The sequence below is a fragment of the Procambarus clarkii genome, chromosome 49 (genome assembly GCF_040958095.1).
Source record: "Procambarus clarkii isolate CNS0578487 chromosome 49, FALCON_Pclarkii_2.0, whole genome shotgun sequence".
NCBI lineage: Eukaryota > Metazoa > Arthropoda > Malacostraca > Decapoda > Cambaridae > Procambarus > Procambarus clarkii.
This window is the reverse complement of record NC_091198.1, coordinates 5,349,033-5,371,096: the sequence shown is the minus strand read 5'-3', so window position 1 is coordinate 5,371,096 and position 22,064 is coordinate 5,349,033.

Sequence of the window (22,064 nt, the reverse complement as noted above, 5' to 3'; positions counted from 1 at the left end):
TCATCATGCTCCACCCACACCAGACTCCACACGGAGCCTCTATCATCATGCTCCACCCACACCAGACTCCACACGGAGCCTGTACCATCACGCTCCACCCACACCAGACTCCACACGGAGCCTCTATCATCATGCTCCACCCACACCAGACTCCACACGGAGCCTCTATCATCATGCTCCACCCACACCAGACTCCACACGGAGCCTCTAGCACCATGCTCCACCCACACCAGACTCCACACGGAGCCTCTAGCACCATGCTCCACCCACACCAGACTCCACACGGAGCCTCTATCATCATGCTCCACCCACACCAGACTCCACACGGAGCATACACACATTTTGGTCAGAATTCCAACGTAACATTCTTCACAAATTGATAATGAACAGTCATAAAAATTATAGAAGAGTTTAAAACACATTTTGTATTAAAATGTGAGTTAATATTCACGCCTAAAGTAGCGGTTAATCTTAAAATATTCCTCAATGAGCCGCGTGGAAAATTTTCCGCCCATAATTTGGAAAGGCTGTCTAGGTAAGGTAGGCGGAAAAACACCCCCCTCCCCCTCCCCCTCCCCCCACACTGTTTTGGTGATTTGCACACTGCCAGATAACTTGAGATTCTGTCCTATTAATTTCCTGAGGTAATAGCAGACACTTCCCATTTCTTCCCCTTACACAAGCGCCCGCCATGAAGAGCGCAGAACTCCAATTAAGGAGGGGGCCCAACCTTGTAATTTTGTAACGTTCTCCAGCCGGGTTTGTTAATAATTCAATTAATTAGCAATTTTTCCCCCCAAAATCAGGGTTGATTTACGGGTCGCCCGCCACCAGGAAGACGAGGAGAAAAACAGTGTGGTCGCCTTACGGGTCCTAAGTGAGTGAATGCTTCCAGACCGCGAGTCTCTGAGATGTGAGGTCTGGCGAGCTGTGTGCTAATAAAGATATTGAGAACTGTTGTTAAATTATTCAATGGAACAGAAGCCGAGATAACACATTATTATACAACACTGGTTTAAATTGGAGTTTTATTTATTTAATTTTTTTGATTAATGAGAGCACTGGGTAGGATATGATTTTTTGTTAATTCCTTGTTTGTTTGTGTGTGTGTGTGTGTGTGTGTGTGTGTGTGTGTGTGTGTGTGTGTGTGTGTGTGTGTGTGTGTGTGTGTGTGTGTCTGTGTGTGTGTGTCTGTGTGTGTGTGTGTGTGTGTGTGTGTGTGTGTGTGTGTCTGTGTGTGTGTGTGTGTGTCTGTGTGTGTGTGTCTGTGTGTGTGTGTCTGTGTGTGTGTGTGTGTGTGTGTGTGTGTGTGTGTGTGTGTGTGTGTGTGTGTGTGTGTGTGTGTGTACTCACCTATTTGTACTCACCTATTTGTGCTTGCGGGGGTTGAGCTTTGGCTCTTTGGTCCCGCCTCTCAACTGTCAATCAACTGGTGTACAGATTCCTGAGCCTACTGGGCTCTATCATATCTACATTTAAAACTGTGTATGGAGTCAGCCTCCACCACATCACTGCCTAATGCATTCCATCCGTTAACTACTCTGACACTGAAAAAGTTCCTTCTAACGTCTCTGTGGCTCATGTGAGTACTCAGTTTCCACCTGTGTCCCCTTGTTCGCGTCCCACCAGTGTTGAATAGTTTATCCTTGTTTACCCGGTCGATTCCTCTGAGGATTTTGTAGGTTGTGATCATGTCTCCCCTTACTCTTCTGTCTTCCAGTGTCGTAAGGTGCATTTCCCGCAGCCTTTCCTCGTAACTCATGCCTCTTAGTTCTGGGACTAGTCTAGTGGCATACCTTTGGACTTTTTCCAGCTTCGTCTTGTGCTTGACAAGGTACGGGCTCCATACTGGGGCCGCATACTCCAGGATTGGTCTTACATATGTGGTGTACAAGATTCTGAATGATTCCTTACACAGGTTCCTGAACGCTGTTCTGATGTTAGCCAGCCTCGCATATGCCGCAGACGTTATTCTTTTTATGTGGGCTTCAGGAGACAGGTTTGGTGTGATATCAACTCCTAGATCTTTCTCTCTGTTCGTTTCATTAAGTACTTCATCTCCTATTCTGCATCCTGTGTTTGGCCTCCTATTTCCACCACCTAGTTTCATTACTTTGCATTTACTCGGGTTGAACTTCAACAGCCATTTGTTGGACCATTCACTCAGTCTGTCTAGGTCATCTTGTAGCCTCCTACTATTGTCCTCAGTTTCAATCCTCCTCATAATTTTTGCATCATCGGCAAACATTGAGAGAAACGATTCTATACCCTCTGGAAGATCATTTACATATATCAGAAACAGTATAGGTCCAAGGACTGACCCCTGCGGTACTCCACTCGTAACGTCTCGCCAATCTGAGACCTCACCCCTCACACTGACTCGTTGTCTCCTGTTACTTAGGTACTCCTGTATCCAACGGAGTACCTTCCCTTTCACTCCAGCCTGCATCTCCAGTTTTTTCACTAGCCTCTTGTGTGGCACTGTGTCAAAGGCTTTCTGACAATCCAAAAATATGCAGTCTGCCCACCCTTCTCTTTCTTGCCTTATTTTTGTTGCCTGGTCGTAGAATTCAAGTAACCCTGTGAGGCAGGACCTGCCATCCCTGAATCCGTGTTGATGCTGTGTTACAAAGTTCTTTCGCTCCAGATGTTCCACTAGCTTTCTTCGCACAATCTTCTCCATCAACTTGCATGGTATGCAGCTTAGGGACACTGGTCTGTAATTCAGTGCCTCCTGTCTATCCCCTTTCTTGTATATCGGGACTACGTTAGCTGCTTTCCAAATTTCTGGCAGTTCCCCTGTTGCCAGTGATTTGTTATACACCATGGAGAGCGGGAGGCACAGTTCTTCTGCTCCTTCCTTTAGTATCCAAGGGGAGATACTGTGTGTGTGTGTGTGTGTGTCTGTGTGTGTGTGTGTGTGTGTTCTTGTTGTGCAAGAATGTATAAAGAGCTGATACTACTGTTGGGGACGAAAATGTATGATTAAAATAGTAAAGGCTTTCTATATATATATATATTTTCTCTCCTTCTATGTGTTACATAACTATATCATCTGGTTGTGGATTTTTTTTTGGAAATATCATAATTTTTTTTATTTTTATATAAATGAAAGGGTTACCAATACCTAAAAACCAAACAACGATAGCAGGAAAACTTAGTGTTTTTCAGTACATAAGATATACAAATATACACATTTCAGTACATATAGAGTTTCAGTGAATAACAAACTTCAAAGTTCTCCATACTATGATAGTCAGTCTCTCCCAAAAATTAGCATATGTTGAATCGATGCTGATAATGCAACCAATTTAAATTAACAAAATTATACAAATGAAAACTAATACGACCTTGGACTGTATTAGTCATTTTCAACTAGAAAAAATCGCCAGTCCGAGAAAAGTACTGAACGGACAGGTTTTGGATATGACAGAAAAGTAGTTTTGGATATGACAGAAAAGTAGTTTTGGATATGACAGAAAAGTAGTTTTGGATATGACAGAAAAGTAGTTTTGGATATGACAGAAAAGTAGTTTTGGATATGACAGAAAAGTAGTTTTGGATATGACAGAAAAGTAGTTTTGGATATGACAGAAAAGTAGTTTTGGATATGACAGAAAAGTAGTTTTGGATATGACAGAAAAGTAGTTTTGGATATGACAGAAAAGTAGTTTTGGATATGACAGAAAAGTAGTTTTGGATATGACAGAAAAGTAGTTTTGGATATGACAGAAAAGTAGTTTTGGATATGACAGAAAAGTAGTTTTGGATATGACAGAAAAGTAGTTTTGGATATGACAGAAAAGTAGTTTTGGATATGACAGAAAAGTAATGTGGCACTGTATGACAGAAAATGGAAGTGTGTGACACAGTATGGAAGCATATGCTAGAATCTGGAAGAATATGGCAGTTATGGCAGAATGTTTTAGTGTATGGTAGAACATGACAGTGGATGGCAAAATAAAAGCAGTGCATGGCAGAATATGGCGTATGATAGAATATGGCAGCGTATTATAGTATGTGGCAGTGTATGATAGAATATGGCAGCGTATGATAGAATATGGCAGCATATGATAGAATATGGCAGCGTATGATAGAATATGGCAGCATATGACAGAATATGGCAGCAAAGTGACTGGAAAATGACAAGAGGATAACTAAGAACATAGGTATGTACAGCAAAATGGTTTCATAGTGGAAGAGATATGATATGATATGATATCTACGTGATATCATATCTGCGTCACGTAGATATGATATCTACAGTGACGCAGCTGACAGAGGAAACAAGTGACGGAGGTTACGAGAGATATATAGAGCGTTCACGAGGTTGACTGTATAGAGAACATTGGAGAGAATTTTTGATTTTGTGGAATGTTTTTGAAAATGCCGTGAAGAGCTTTCATGTTTTGGAAAGAGAGCGAGTGTGTGAGAGAGAGTTAATTGGGCAATAAGTAACGAGTCTGATGCAAACGTATGAGTATGCTTCTGTTCTCTAATGCCTCAATGGTTCCTCGATGTATATAGACCATGAATTGCGCTCCATAATTGATAACAAAAAAAAAGGATTTTGTGAAGGAAAGGTTGAAATTCAAGTAAATGAAATTCCTTGAATTTCCAGAGAGAAGGGAAGTTGCCGGTGCTATGTAAGTCATATTCAGGGTTAAAATAGGAAGAGAGGCACCGAGGAGGTCTTGGTGGGGTGTGTGATTTGGGTGCTCAGTTTCCCCCTGTGTCCATGATCACCATTTTATATATGGTGATCATGTCTCCCCGAGCTCTTCTGTCTTTCAGCTACGTGAGGTGATATTCATGCAGTATTTCCACATAACTCATGTCCCTTCGTTCTGGGACTAGTCTAGTGGCATATCTCTGAACTTTCTCCAGCTTCGGTTTGTGCTTGACAAGGTATGGACTCCCTGCCGGAGCAGTATGCTCCAGGATTGGTCTTACATGTGTGGTATACAAGGTTTTGAATGATTCCTTAAAGAAAATAATTATAATAAAGGCAGTTCAGATGTTAGCCAGCCTTGCATACGCTCTGATGATATTCTTTTGATGTGGGCTTCAGGAGACAGGTTTGGTGTGATATCAACTCCTAAATCTATCTCTCTGTCAGTTTAGTAGAGGACTCAGTCTTCCATTCGATAACCTGTGTCTGGCCTCTTGTTCCCTCCGCCTAGTTGTATAACCTTACATTTACTTGGGTTAAGCTTCAGTAGCCATTTGTTGCATTGTGTTTGCATAAGTAGCCTCTTGCTGTCTTTCTCGGTCTTACTCCTCCTTATAAATATTGCATCATCAGCAGACATTGATAGAAACGAGTCTATTCCCTCTGGGAGATCATTTACATATATCAGAAACAATATAGGTCCAAGGACTGAACCCTGTGGGACTCTACTGGTGACGCCTCGCCTCTCACCGCGACTCGCAGTCTTCTGTTGCTTAGCTACTCCATTATCCACTGGAGAACCTTCCCCTTTCAATGCACTAGTCTCCTATGCGGGACTATGTCAAAGGCTTTTTGGCCATCCACAAATATACAGTCTGCCCACCCTTCTCTTTCTTCCCTGATTTTTGTCACCTGGTCATAGAATTCAATTAACCATGTGAGGCAAGATTTACCATCCCTGAACCCATGCTGGTGATGTGTTACAAAGTTCTTTCGCTCCAGATGTTCCACTACCTTTTTGATATGTTCTACTAGTTTTTTCGCACAATCTTCTCCATCACCTAGCATGGTATGCAAGTGACTGGCCTGTAGTTCAGTGCGGCTGTGTGTGTGTGTGTGTGTGTGTGTGTGTGTGTGTGTGTGTGTGTGTGTGTGTGTGCGCGTGTTTTTTTATCATTCCTAGTTGTGAAATGCGGAGTGCTCCATCCGTAGACTAATCTTGTACCTAGTTTCCAAGTATGACTTTTTATAGCATCACCTAGTTAGCTTTTTTGACACACTGTACTCCACTTCATATAGTCTAGGTTAGCTGCACTAATGCAGATGTACCTCATATATTCAAAAAAGGTGTAGAAGACCTTATTCACTCTTGTGTTCATGATATCTTCATAATGCACCCGGAGTCTGCCAGTGCAGACTACTTATCACATGCCTCTGTATGACTAACCATCCTGTGTGATGACGATTTTTTAGCATCACCTAGTTAGCTTTTTGACACACACTGTACTCCCCTTCATATAGTCTAGGGTAGCTGCACAAATGCACATGTACCTAATGTATTAATAAAAAAAATGCAGAAGTGCACAAATGTGTCTAAATGTGTTAATACAATAAAGAATAAAAATCTGCAGCCTATACCGATCACACGTCCTTATTTGACCATGCGCCTAAGTATTTAAAGAATAAAATACTTATAAAAGTAAGTACTTATAAGTACTAAGTACTTATAAAAGAAAATACAAGTGGCGGTCTCTGCTATGCGTTAATTATATCTACCCACAGGTATTACAGTAACATTATCTGCCACCCGTTTAATTAAAGTATGTCTGTTAAATTAAAACATTTATTTTGGATCAAAAGTTATTGATATTGTTTTTATCTCTACTTTTAAGGGCGCCTGGCAGCTGAGTGGACAGCGTTTCGTATTTATAGTCCTGAGGTTCCGGGTTCGATCCCCGGTGGAGGCGGAGACAAATGGGCAAAGAGTTTCTTTCACCCCTATTGCTCCTGTTACCTAGCAGTAAATAGGTACCTGGGAGTTAGACAGCTGCTACGGGCTGTTTCCTGGAGGTGAGTAACCAAAAGAAGACCTGGTCAAGGACCGGGCCACGGGGACGCTAAGTCCCGAAATCATCTCAAGATAACCTCAAGGTAACTCAAAGTGTGCATTTATTCAACGTTAACTTAGACAAAAAAATGGTAATAAATATGCTTGGAACTAATCTTCACTATTCAACCTACGCATTAGTGGCATTTAATGCATAACTGTCTTCTATTTTTCGTACGTCATCAATACCGTGTTCTCCTGTTCTCCGTCATCACCACAGTGTTCTCCGTCATCACCACAGTGTTCTCCGACAGATATATACATATATATACTGAAAGGTCTCTCCCGCTTCCCCGCTGAACATACACGAGGAGTTTTCTTTAGTTCAGAGTTACGTCCAGGTTTTGTACACTTACTTACTGATCACTAGACTATTGGGGGCCGCCTTAACACTCCAGAGGTTGATAAGCCTTCAACTCAACACCAACCAATTGTGTTCACCTGTTCTTCGCAATCGTCACTATCATCTCGTGTTCTTCATCGTGAATATTTTTCCCCATCATCTTTACTGTACCTCACATATCATGCAAGTATCAGGTACAAGGGACATCGGGCCTCTGGTGAGTTAGTGGAGTTTGTTGGTTTCTCTGTACGGAGATTGTGAGAACAATGCGAGAGGTGGAGGGTAGTAGTTAGGGGGTACAAGGTTGGAGTGGGTGGGTGGGGGGTGTATGTGGGAGGTGGGTGAGTGAGATTTATGGAGGAAGGAGAGAGGGGATGGGGGGTAGGCGGGGTGTTTGAAGTTGGAGGGCAGGGGGGTGTGGGGGGAGAGGAGGGGGAGAGGGGGGGAGTGCATGAATCAGGTGGGTGGGTAGGTGTGTGTGAGTGAACATATAAGGCAAACGGGTGAGCTGAGTGCACTAGTCATCATATAAGGCAAGTGAGTGAATTTTATGACCTCTGATCATTGACATCAAATTATACTCCAATAAGCTGAACGTCAATTATGGGAGGGAAATATATATAAATAAAAAAAATTCATTTGAAGCAACAATTGCAAATAATATATGAACCTAATTAATTATATTTGACTTGAAATGTTCTTATTTGTTCAATTTATTGTCATTGTTTTGAAGCACATTTGAAGCAGTTAAGTTTTTCAATGTTATGGACGAGGACAGCAGTCAGGCTTCGGAAACTAGTACATGTCCAGCGACAGTTTAATATTGACGTATTGTATAGGTAGTTGGGGGATATCTTAAACTGGACCAAGGTTTTGTTATCACACCTGGTGGTTATCATACATGATGGTTATCACACCTGGTGGTTATCATACATGATGGTTATCACACCTGGTGGTTACCATACATGATGGTTATCACACCTGGTGGTTATCATACATGATGGTTATCACACCTGGTGGTTATCATACATGATGGTTATCACACCTGGTGGTTATCATACATGATGGTTATCACACCTGGTGGTTATCATACATGATGGTTATCACACATGGTGGTTATCACACAAGGTGGTTATCTAAGCGGATATATATATATATATATATATATATATATATATATATATATATATATATATATATATATATATATATATATATATATATATATATATATATATAATGTGGACCATCTTACTAAATACCAATAGCAAAGAACTCAGTGAAAAGTTTTAATAATCAGTGAAAATTTTCAACAATCAGTACAAATTTTCAACAATCAGTACAAATTTTCAACAATCAGTACAAATTTTCAACAATCAGTACAAATTTTCAACAATCAGTGAAAAGTTTCAACAATCAGTCAGATAGACATGTGAGAGAGCGAGTGAGTTACATACGTTATGAGGAACGACCTAATATAGGCCTATAAGCCTTCTGCAGATTCCCTTATACATTGGTTGACGGGGCGCATGAGTAAGAGGAATGAGAGGTGTGAGTGACTATGAGGCGTGTGGACCCAGCTTGTGAGTGAGGTGGGAATACACCGGTGCCAGGAGTAACATGTGTGAGGTAGGTGTGTTGTATATGAGTGAGGTGTGTGTCATGAGTAAGCTGTGTTGTGGTATGAGGTGTGTTGTATTATGAGGTGTGTTGTGGTATCATGAGTGTTGCATGAGCAAGACTTTTTTGTGTTATGAGGGTGTGTGTTGCTTTAATGAGGCGAGTTAGCGGGATAAATGAGTGAGGAGTGTTGATGGGGTGTTGTACATGAAATAGGTGGATGAGTCAGTGGGTTGTACATGAAATAGGTGGATGAGTCAGTGGGTTGTACATGAAATAGGTGGATGTGTCAGTGGGTTGTAATGTAACAGGGAGTATGAGTGAGGAAAGTCAGTATTTGTAGGTGAATTACTGAGGCAGGTGGGCCGGGAATATGAGGCAGGTGGGCCGGGAATATGAGACAGGTGGGCCGGGAATATGAGGCAGGTGGGCCGGGAATATGAGGCAGGTGGGCCGGGAATATGAGGTAGGTGAGCCGGGAATATGAGGCAGGTGGGGCGGGAATATGAGGCAGGTGGGCCGGGAATATGAGACAGGTGGGCCAGGAATATGAGGCAGGTGGGCCGGGAATATGAGGCAGGTGGGCCAGGAATATGAGGGGGAGGGGGAGGGGCGGAGTGTATGAGTCAGGCAGGTGGGCGGAGCATTATATGAGGGAGGCAGGTGCGGGAAGTATATTAGTGAGGTAGGTGGGGGAGGGGGGGGAAAGGGGTAGGGAAGATTGAAGGAGATGTTGGAGGGGGCGTGTGGTTGATGGGGGGGATGGTTGAAGGGGGGGGGTTGACTAGGGGGGGAGAGGGTTGAAGGAGTGGAGTGCTACGGGTCGGAACTCAGCCTGCAGGATACTGCAGGCTGAGTATCCTGAGTATCCTGCTATGAGTGGTGAGTATAAATGGCTGTAAGTTCGAACACCATACATAGTCTACATTATGAGGAAGTGAAACAACAAGTGGGTCAAACCTCTCCCGACCTCTCAGAGGTCGAGGCTAGGTCGATCTTCTAGCCCCAGGGCGTACAGCTCCTTGACGAGCGTCTTATATAGATATATGTGACGCCGGCCAGGGCATCGCGATGCCCCTCTACTACGTGAGGTACTGATATACTCCTGCCAAGTGGGTACCAAGACCACCCTATCATGTGGGAATTATCTCTTAGTATTAGAACAATAACAGAACCGAGGCCCTAAACACCTTTTCAGATTTTCATTCTTCGATCTATAGATGAAAATTGCATATAGGATTTAGCTGATTTAAAAAAAAACACGGTTATCCGAGTTAAATAGTAGCCAGAGTACAAAAATGTATGTACCCCTTGTAGCTTCTGCAGGAGCAGATGTTACATGGGGCAACTTGACTACTATAGATTAAATTCACATAATAACGGAATTTCTAAGACAATCTTTTCAACAAAATATTTATGGGTTCGTTTTATTTACAGATAATTAAATCTAAAGAATTATTTCATTTCCTGCCAGATCTGGGGAGCAAATGTATTGCTCAAATGTATATATGAATAATGTACAATAAATGTGCATTGTTTATGTGTACAACTGATCGCGATCAATGCGTGATGAACAAATATTTGAATAACATAAACCTGGATTTACTGTCAATCTTTACAAGACATTGACTAAGAATGTCAAGTTCAGAGTGTTGACTTCAACCTCTTACAACGTGCCCCCTCACAACTTAACTCCTCAACTTAACCCTACAAAACGTAGCCCCCTTAAAACTTGACTTTCTTACTTAACCTTCCGCAACTTAACCCTTCACAATTTAACCCCTCACAACTTAACCCGTTAAAACTTAGCCCTCTACAACTTAACCACTCACAACATATTTTAATCAATTTTAATCAGGTTAATGATTTTGTATTAAGACCTTACACACTCGTTCTGGAGACCACCCGTGAGCTGCTTCTCCGCCCTCACAGTGTTCCCAGCTGGTTCACTCTCTCTCAATGTTACCAAGTAGAGTCACCTCCCAGGGTTACCACGGTGTCTGTGTGTTTAGTGTGTGTACTCACTTACTTGTGTTTTAACAATCAACTGGTGTACAGGTTCCTGAGCCTACTGGGCTCTATCATATCTACATTTGAAACTGTGTATGGAGTCAGCCTCCACCACATCACTGCCTAGTGCATTCCATCCGTTAACTACTCTGACACTGAAAAAGTTCTTTCAAACGTCCCTGTGGCTCATTTGGGTACTCAGTTTCCACCTGCGTACCCTTATTCGTGTACCACCAGTGAAAAACAGTTTATCTTTACCCCTGTCAATTCCTCTGAGAATTTTATAGTTAGTGATCATGTCTCTCTTAACTCTTCTGTCTTCCAGTGTCGTGAAATTCAGTTCCAATAATGTTTCCTCTTTGCTCATTCCTCTCAGCTCGTGGATTAGACTGGTGGATACCTTTTCTATCTTTGTTTTGTGTTTGACTAGATGTGGAATCCATGCTGGAGCCGCATATTCCAGTATTGGTCTGACATATGTGGTATACAATGTTCTGAAAGATCTATTACATAAGTTCCTGAAGGCCGTTCTTATGTTCGCCAGCTTTGCATACGCCGCTGATGTTATCCTTTTGACGTGGGCTTCAGGGGACAGGTCTGGTGTGATATCAATCCCCAGATCTTTCTCTCTTCCTGACTCCTGAAAAATTTCTTCTCCCAGCAGGTACCTTGTATGTGGCCTCCTGTTCCCTACTCCTATCTTCATCACTTTGCACTTGCTCGAGTTAAACTCTAGTAGCCATTTGTTGGACCATTCATTCAGTTTGTCCAGGGTATCCTGTATCATCTTGCTGTCCTATCTTAATCCTTCTCATAATTTTAGCATCGTCAGCAAACATTGAGAGGAACGAGTCTATGCACTCCGGAAGACCATTCACGTATATCAGAAACAAGTTAGGTCCGAGTACAGAGCCCCGTAGGACTTCGCTGGTGACATCACGCCCTCTGAAGTCTCCTCACAGTAACTCTCTGCCTGAATGTGTGTGTGTGTATGCACCTAGTTGTTCTTGCGGGGGTTGAGCTCTGCTCTTTCGGCCCGCCTCTCAGCTGTCAATCAACTGTAACTAACTACTTATTAACTATTTTTCCACCCCACAAACACACACACATCCAGGAAGCAACTCCGTAACAGCTGTCTAACCCCCAGGTACCTATTTACTGCTGGGTAACAGGGGCATCAGGGTGAGAGAAACTTTGCCCATTTGTTTCTGCCTGGTCCGGGAATCGAACCCGCGCCACAGAATTACGAGTCCTGCGCGCTGTCCGTGTGTGTGTGTGTGTATGTGTGTTTATATGTGTGTGCGCTCGCGCGTGTGTGCATGTGAACGTGACTCTATGCACGAAGTAACAAAAACACCCGTTTTGTTGTCTTGGGGGCATTTCCTCCAGCAGTCGACCACACTAAACGAGTCATTCCTCGACAAATAACAACCCCCTCCCCCCCCCTACCCCCCCTAACAACCCTATATGATAATACACCACAGACATCTCCCATTCTTCCACACAATTAATTCCAAATCCCATTTCGTATCCAGGAGATCACGACTGAAGACCCCGCGCTGGTCCGGGTTGCAAATAACAAGGGCATAACGAGACCCTTGTAAGAAACTCATATATGATGCTGGCCCAGACGGCAACACTCTCTCTCCTCCCCCCCCCCTCCACCCCCGCAAGACTGGAGGCGATGTAAACAGTCCTTATGAGGTAGCCACATGACAGTCTTAGGAGGAGGAGGAGGAGGAGAAAAAGAAGAAGGAGCAGGAGAAGGATGATGAGGAGGCAGGTGTGAACAAGAGAACATAAACAGAATGATGATAGAAGCAGAAAGACGAGGAAGTCAAAGGGAACCCCTGATGAACGTAGATGAATGCAAATTGCGAGAGGGAGAGAGGAGAGTGTATATTAGCGTGGGAGGAGATGCCAACCTGGGAGGACATTACCACGGGGGAGATACTAACAAGGGAAATATTATCGTGAGGGCATGCTAACATTGGAGATATTAACGTGGAGTATCTTAACGTGGGGGATATTATCGTGGGGGGGGGTGATGCTGCTATGGGGATATTAACTTCGGGAATGTTAACATGGGTGATATTAGCGTGGGGTCATGTTAGCGTGGAATATTAGTGTGGGAAGATGCTAACAGTGGGTTTTAGCATGGGAGGATTCTAACATAGGGATGTTATGGTGGGAGGATGCTAACATGGCAGTATTAGCATGGGAGCATGCTAACATGGAGGTGTTAGGATGGGAGGATGCTAACATGGATGTTTTAGCATGAGAGGATGCTAACATGGGAGTGTTAGCATGGGAGGATGTTAACATAGACGTTTTAGCATGGGAGGATGCTAACATGGAGGTGTTAGCATGGGAGGATGTTAACATAGACGTTTTAGCATGGGAGGATGCTAACATAGAGGTGTTAAAATGGGAGGATGCTAACATGGGATTGTTAACATGGGAGGATGCTAACATAGAGGTGTTAACATGGGATTAGTAGCATGGGATTGTTAGCATGGGAGGATGCTAACATGGCAGTGTCAGCATGGGAGGATTCTAACATGGGATTGTTAGCATGGGAGGATGCTAACATGGGATTGTTAGCATGGGAGGATACTACCATGTGGGTGTTAGCATGGGATGATGCTAACATGGGATTGTTAGCATGGGAGGATACTACCATAGGGGTGTTAGCATGGCAGGATACTACCATGGGGGTGTTAGCATGGGAGGATACTACCATGGGGTGTTAACATGGAAGGATACTACCATGGGGGTGTTAGCATGGGATGATACTACCATGGGGGTGTTAGCATGGGAGGATACTACCATGGGGGTGTTAGCATGGGAGGATACTACCATGGGGGTGTTAGCATGGGAGGATACTACCATGGGGGTGTTAGCATGGGAGGATACTACCATGGGGGTGTTAGCATGGGAGGATACTACCATGGGGGTGTTAGCATGGGAGGATACTACCATGGGGGTTAGCATGGGAGGATACTACCATGGGGGTGTTAGCATGGGAGGATACTACCATGGGGGTGTTAGCATGGGAGGATACTACCATGGGGGTGTTAGCATGGGAGGATACTACCATGGGGGTGTTAGCATGGGAGGATACTACCATGGGGGTGTTAGCATGGGAGGATACTACCATGGGGGTGTTAGCATGGGAGGATACTACCATGGGGTGTTAGCATGGGAGGATACTACCATGGGGGTGTTAGCATGGGAGGATACTACCATGGGGGTGTTAGCATGGGAGGATACTACCATGGGGGTGTTAGCATGGGAGGATACTACCATGGGGGTGTTAGCATGGGAGGATACTACAATGGGGGTGTTAGCATGGGAGGATACTACCATGGGGGTGTTAGCATGGGAGGATACTACCATGGGGGTGTTAGCATGGAAGGATACTACCATGGGGGTGTTAGCATGGGAGGATACTACCATGGGGGTGTTAGCATGGGAGGATACTACCATGGGGTGTTAGCATGGGAGGATACTACCATGGGGGTGTTAGCATGGGAGGATACTACCATGGGGGTGTTAGCATGGGAGGATACTACCATGGGGGTGTTAGCATGGGAGGATACTACCATGGGGGTGTTAGCATGGGAGGATACTACCATGGGGGTGTTAGCATGGGAGGATACTACCATGGGGGTGTTAGCATGGGAGGATACTACCATGGGGGTGTTAGCATGGGAGGATACTACCATGTGGTGTTAGCATGGGAGGATACTACCATGGGGGTGTTAGCATGGGAGGATACTACCATGGGGGTGTTAGCATGGGAGGATACTACCATGGGGGTGTTAGCATGGGAGGATACTACCATGGGGGTGTTAGCATGGGAGGATACTACCATGGGGGTGTTAGCATGGGAGGATACTACCATGGGGGTTAGCATGGGAGGATACTACCATGGGGGTGTTAGCATGGGAGGATACTACCATGGGGTGTTAGCATGGGAGGATACTACCATGGGGGTGTTAGCATGGGAGGATACTACCATGGGGGTGTTAGCATGGGAGGATACTACCATGGGGGTGTTAGCATGGAAGGATACTACCATGGGGGTGTTAGCATGGAAGGATACTACCATGGGGGTGTTAGCATGGGAGGATACTACCATGGAGGTGTTAGCATTGGAAGATGTCGGCCTGATGTACATCAAAAAATGGACGTGTTAATATTTTTGCTCAATTGTTTCCCTCGCCTGTGATCCTGTGTCAACTGAACCTTAACCTCTTGTGAACCTCTGTGTCATCTGAACCTTAACCCCCTTGTGAACCTCTGTGTCATCTGAACCTTGACCCCCTTGTGAACCTCTGTGTCATCTGAACCTTAACCTCTTGTGAACCTCTGTGTCATCTGAACCTTAACCTCTTGTGAACCTCTGTGTCATATGAACCTTAGCCATTTGTAAACCTCTATGTCATATGAACCTTAACCATTTGTGAACCTTTGTGTCATATGAACCTTAACCATTTGTGAACCTCTGTGTCATCTGAACCTTAACCCCCTGTGAACCTCTGTGTCATCTGAACCTTAACCTCCTTGTGAACCTCTGTGTCATCTGAACCTTAACCTCCTTGTGAACCTCTGTGTCAACTGAACCTTAACCTTATATTGTGAACCTGTTTGTCAACTGAACTTTAACCCGTTGTGAACCGCTGTGTCAAATGATCCTCAGTGATACAACAATATGTGACTCCGACACTAGGGCACCTAGTGTCATAATCTAGTGTCATGTATAGTGCACCTAGACACATAATGGCACCTCATGACACTACAGTCAGTCCTGCATTACATAATATGCTACATAGCCGTAATAGCTTAGTGTTTTCTCCTGATCATTACCTACCAACACGTGTCACATATACCATCATTCACTAAGCAAATAATGATTAATATTATTATAAGAAGAAAGATCACAGACGCATCACTACCGTTATACATTATTGTAAAAAACACTTACACAATAATGTATAAGTGTTTTAGTAACACAATTTTAGTAACAAGTATTTTAGTAACACATTAGAATGTTACTAATGTTTTAGTAACATTCAGACCATGTGAGCGTAACACATGATCTGAATGACATTGAAATCACTCACTGTATAAAGATGGCTACTTTAACACTTAACAAAAATATCTTCGTCAGCCGTACATCACCGTTAAAATAAACGTCCTTCAAACTGTAGAAACAACCAGGTATCAGCCAGGTATCAACCAGGTATTACCGACGGTGCGTGAGAGGCTTGGGCTCCTCCTCTGGTTATTTGAGTCTCGCGATCACTATTTACTGTGGCATTGAAATCTCCCCCAAGCTACTCTGAACTCCTATATATTATGACACTTACTTCAGCGGTCAGCAGATAAGCACAGTGGCAGGGTTACCGTGGGTTAAGCCTGCCATCAGAGAGCATCCTTGCCAGGCTTGTTATGAGTTGGGATTGTTAGCGCAGCTCAAAAAATTACAAAGGGTCTCAAGTGTGTATTGAAACTTTAGGATTCCCATAAGTGTCTTAATTTAAGATTACGATACGAAGATAAGGGGGGGTGCCTTTATAAGCATATTTAATCAATTACAACAGCTAAGAGGTGCTTGAGTGTGAGAGGCCACAGGGTGAGTGTGAGAGGCCAGAGGGTGAGTGTGAGAGGCCAGAGGGTGAGTGTGAAAGGAGACAGGGTGAGTGTGAGAGACAGGCGGTTGAGTGAGAGAGAATTACATTCCGACTCATCCCTCGCTGAGAAAAAAGTTAAGTACATTCATTGAGAAGGAAAGTTTCCTCATAAACAGGGTGAAGAACTGGTACCTACTCCTCACCTGTACCTCCGTCCTCGGCCACTCACCTTACACTCACCCGTCACTCATTAAAATTCCTCAACGTAATCAAAATTCTTGATAAGGTCACCCCAAAGACCTTTCTCTGGCCTGTTCAGCGTCCCGTTACACTCGCTATGCCCAAGGCCACAGCGTAATCAACACACTACGCTGGTCATTACGCATTTGCAGGGGAATCCAAGTGGAATTTAAATAGGGGGGAGATGGGGGGGAGGCATTGTATTCCTTCCTCCGCAAGCACCAAATGGATATTTATTCGTAGTCAGGCTAAGAAAAGATGTCGAGACGAGATCGTGTTTTGAATGACAAATCCCCGGGGTCGCGCCTCGCCTATGTGAAATATCTCTGTAATTGGTCAATTACCGGGTTTTTAATACCTCACACACCACAAGTTCATATTAGCAACCAAAATACAAGAACAATATTTTGAAATGCTGCCTACATAGAGCCCAAAACAGCTAAGAATTAACAGCTGCGCAGGGCTATCAAACCGCTAGATAAAAAGGCAGTCTGCTGACTCCTAATACATTATACCTTATAAGGCAGCCTTTTGCCAGCTTTCACCCCGGGCCAACACCGCTGCTCCCTCACAATTATATATTGTTTGGCTGCCTTTCTTGTGCCATTCTCCCCTTATTAAAGGTGTATCTGCGATAGAGCGAGTAAATAAGGCCCTTAGAACAAATACGAACAACAACGATCGCTTGGCAACTCTCGCCTGGGCTCGCTAGGTTGCCGGGAACATTTGGGTTATTGTCCAAATTCCTCTTCGTTAGCGAGAATGTTTATAGCTGTAATAGATGCTATGATAAGCTGCCACACCAATAAGAAGCAGCTGAACGAGAGGACGGTGATGATAGATGTTCGGTCCATGTACTATTTCCATAGAAATATCTACATACTGATTTTCCCCGACTAGTTTCATGCTGCAAGAATGATATCAAATAATTTCTAATACGTTTTACAGATAATTTTAATGCATAAGTTTGTCTGAAGTTTCAATGTTTCAGTTTTTATTGCTAATTTTTTGGTTGTTGCTCTGAAGATATAATTTCGAAACAAAACATGCACATGCAGAATGATGAGTCAATTAAAATGTATTAAAACATTTCTATGAAAAGGAAACTCACCAGAGAATAAAAATGATGACTGAAGCGTGTTTGATGGCAGGCACTGTTACCACCGTCGCTGGCCGTCTTCATTCACAATAAAGGCTAGCACGGCCGGCATTTCATTCACAGTCAAAGCAAGAACGGCCGGCACTTCATTCACAGTCACCAACTCCCAATGTCACTTTAGCTCCGTCACTGCACTTATTATTCAGACGTGACTGAAGGTAGTCGTGTATGTTTCTGTGTATGTACCAAGAGTGTCACGCGTGGGGCACTCATGTATGTCGTCGTATACATCCAGGGAGGGGGGGGGAGGAAGTGGCGAGGGACCTCACTGCTGGAGTGACCGTGAGGGACGCCCTCACAGCGTGGTGTGTGCGGGTAGACTGACTATCGTGGGGGCAGCAGCTGCAGCAGGAGGGCAGCAGGAGGGCAGCAGCAGCAGCAGCGTGTGAGTGGCACTGCTTATGCCCAGCGCCACTATGGCTCTGCGATGGTTGACTTTCACCTGCCTGAAGAAGAAGAAGAAGAAGTCTTGGCGACGATCACCTGTCGTGGCCTTCTTCAGGTGTGTGTGTATGTGTGTGTGTGTGTGTGTGCTGGAGGTGCAGGAGAGGCCTGACTGCTTCCTTGCGGCCTCGTCCACTTCACACAGACAACTGCCCACCTATCGTCTTCATCCCTCATTCGGCCGAAAACGCCCAGCAAATATTACCGATGCGCGTTGGGTTTGGCGGGAAATAATCTTCGCGGGCGAAAACCTTGTTAGTCACTCCTCGGGCTCTTCGGCGCTAAACACAGCCCACAGCACCCACGCCCAGCCTTCAACGACCCCATGGCTATTGGTTGCTATCCGGCCCACGTTAAATAATACGGAGATAGTTGTGATATTAAAATAGATACCAAAAAAGGGCGGGTGGAGCCAGGAGAGCGTAGGAGACACAGGGGCGGGTGGCAGCTCTGCCCTACCCCCAGGTGACGCAAGGTGCGCACCGCAGCCTTCCTCTTGTAATTATCCTCGTTCACTTAACCCTCCTGCTACTCTGCCCCAATTATCCTCCCCTCTTTTCGGGTAATTAGCGTTTTCCTGCTCTGATTCCAGGGCATTGGCAGGGAATGATGCCCCCCCCCTCTCCCGCCCGTGCCCTCGGGGGCCGGGGGCGGGGCAGGTGCACTGGTGTGCCTTACTGGCCAGCGTCGCCGGCAGCCAGGCTTCGGGGACTGCTGACTTGTAGTGAAACCTTACGGTGGGGCGGGGAGGTGCTAATGTGGGCCTCACCTTCCTGCACCGTACCCTCCTGCACTATACCCCTCCTGCACCGTCCCCCTCCTGCACCGTACCTCTCCTGTACCGTACCCTCCTGCACTGTACCCCTCCTGCACCGTACCTCTCCTGTACCGTACCCCTCCTGCACCGTACCCCTCCTGCACCGTATCTTCCTACATCGTACCACAACGCTCCGGTACCAGTATATATATATATATATACATATATATATATATATATATATATATATATATATATATATATATATATATATATATATATATATACATATAACCACTATATTTTCACACACACACAAAAATCAACTATACACTCTGTACCTTCTTTCCATTGCTACTAAAAATTTAAACAACATTATTATACTGTATCTTCAGCGCTCACATATGTATGTTTAGGTCTTGAGAGTGTATACACATCCTCAACCCTCCCCCTCCCCCCCCTCCCTCTCCCACATGTGTGTGTGTGTGTGTGTGTTTGTGTCAACATCGACGAAGTTGAACCTGTTAAGATGAATTCTCTCATGAATATGTGATTCAAGTGTGTGGAGTTTTAGCCTCGTCACCGCTGCTCTCATTAAGGCCTCTCTTTTGGTCAAGACAAGTTTCTGCTACCTGACTTGCCAACTGCAGCATGTTGGCATTAATACCAAAACTGCAGCATTCCTGTATATAATGCTACGGGTGCTTTGCTTAGTCCTGTGTGCCATGATGATTAATTTTTTTTGACCATTAGGTATAGACTCAATTATTTTTCTTTTCCCCACCTATCAGTTTAGTGGATTTTGTGTTTTTTTCCGTTAATGTCCGGATTTTTGTTTATTTAGCTTTATTTGTAAGGATGCCTGTTTGTTTGTTTCTTCGTTAATATCAATAATAGAGAGAGAGAGAGAGAGAGAGAGAGAGAGAGAGAGAGAGAGAGAGAGAGAGAGAGAGAGAGAGAGAGAGAGAGAGAATATTACCAAAGTAACCCGTGGAAAATAGTAGAGGGGCTGGTCCCAAACCTGCACACAGAAATATCCTCACATGAGACCAGAAGACATGGCAGGATGTGCAGAATACCCCCGCTGAAGAGCAGAGGTGCAACAGGTACTTTGAGAGAGAACTATCAACATCAGAGGCCCGAGACTGTTCAACACGCTTCCACTACACATAAGGGGCATAACTGGCCGACCCCTCACAGTGTTCAAGAGATAACCAGATAAACACCTCCAAAGGATACCTGATCAACCAGGCTGATTCATACGTCAGGCTGCGAGCAGCCGTGTCCAACAGCCTGGTTGACCAGTCCAGCAACGAGGAAGCCTGGTCGACCAGTCCAGCAACGAGGAAGCCTGGTCGACGACCGGGCCGTGGGGACGCTAAGCTCCGAAACCACCTCAAGGTAAGATAGCTCCACCCCGCCCTATGCAGACTAAGAGACTACGTCAATAAGGGTTGCATTGCGGTCACCAAGGGTTCCCCGCTATGGGCTGAACAAGCATAATGGCCACCACACTAATTACCTAAGTGTAATTACCTCCTAAGTGTAGTTACAGGAGGGAGAGCTACGCTTGAGGTGTCCCGTCTTCCCAGTACTCTTTGTCGTATTTTAACACTTTGAGGTCGTGTTGAGGCTACAAGGCTAACAACGTAACTCTTTACCAATCCCCCCTCAACCACCCCTTCTCCTCCCCCCTTCAATGCACCCCCTCTCGCCTTCCCGTCTGCCCCTCCTCCCCCTCACCAGCTTGACCCCCCCTCCCCCAACCCCCCCAACCCCCCCAACCCCCCCTCACAGCGTTAGTATCAGCGAGAGAGAACTAACATTCCAGTGATTTGCATATGTTGCTGTTTGTTCCGCAAGGCGATGTTTACTTCCTGTGGGAGGCCGAGGCCGGGTTGACAGTGTGTGCTGAAGGGAAATGGGAAGGGTACCGTGACTGGTTCTGTCCCCCCCCCCCCAGAGAGGAATGGGTATTGTTTGCTGAAGGGGGGCCATGGAATGGGTACCGTGCTCTGTGAAGCACGAAGGGGAGGGGAAGGGAGAAGGGAAAGGGGGGGGGGGGTGGAAGAGCTCTGAAGGGGTAATGGAGTAAATCATCACCTGACGGCGAGCTCAGGTGAAGCACAGGACCAAAATGTGAGAGAGAGAGAAAGAGAGAAAGAGAAACAGGTGAGTACAGGTGCAACAATAGAGTTCAGAGACAATAAGAGACTGCAGGGGACAACAAGAGACAGTGACAGCCTGGCTACTCCAGGCTACTCATGGCTACTCCTGGAGTAGCCAGAAGTAGCCTGGAGTAGCCATGAGTAGCCAGAAGTAGCCTGGAGTAGCCTTGAGTAGCCAGGAGTAGACTGGAGTTGCCAGGAGTAGCCTGGAGTAGCCTGGAGTAGCCTGGAGTAGCCATGAGTAGCCAGGAGTAGCCAGGAGTAGCCAGGAGTAGCCATGAGTAGCCATGAGTAGCCTGGAGTACCCTGGAGTAGCCAAGAGTAGCCTGGAGTAGCCCTTGTTGGTCGTATCGACTTGCCTAATTAAAATGTACCCCAGGCCCTCGAAGCTAAGGGGGGGAGGAGGTGCCTGAACACCCCAAGAACTAGATAAATATAACGCACACCTTAGAGCGCTTTACATACTTGCCCTCTCAGACAAAATACAAGTGTGTGCATACTCACCTCACCTGCTTGTGCTTGCTGGGGTTGAGCTTTGGCTCTTTGGTCCTGCCTCTGAACTGTCAATTACCTGCCGAACATATTCTGGAGCCTATTGGGCTCTATCGTGTGTGTGTGTGTTTGTGTGTGGATATACTCACCTATTTGTACTCACCTATATGTGCTTGAAAGATTGAGCACTAGCACTATTTCGTATTTCTGTCGTATTTCCCATTTATATCGACTTTAAGGGTTATAAATGGAGTTTGCTTTTTCAACCTGCTCCTTTGGTAGGGGCCTCGTAACCTGGTGGACAGCGCGCAGGACTCGTAATTCTGTGGCGCGGGTTCGATTCCCGCACGAGGCAGAAACAAATGGGCAAAGTTTCTTTCACCCTGAATGCCCCTGTTACCTAGCAGTAAATA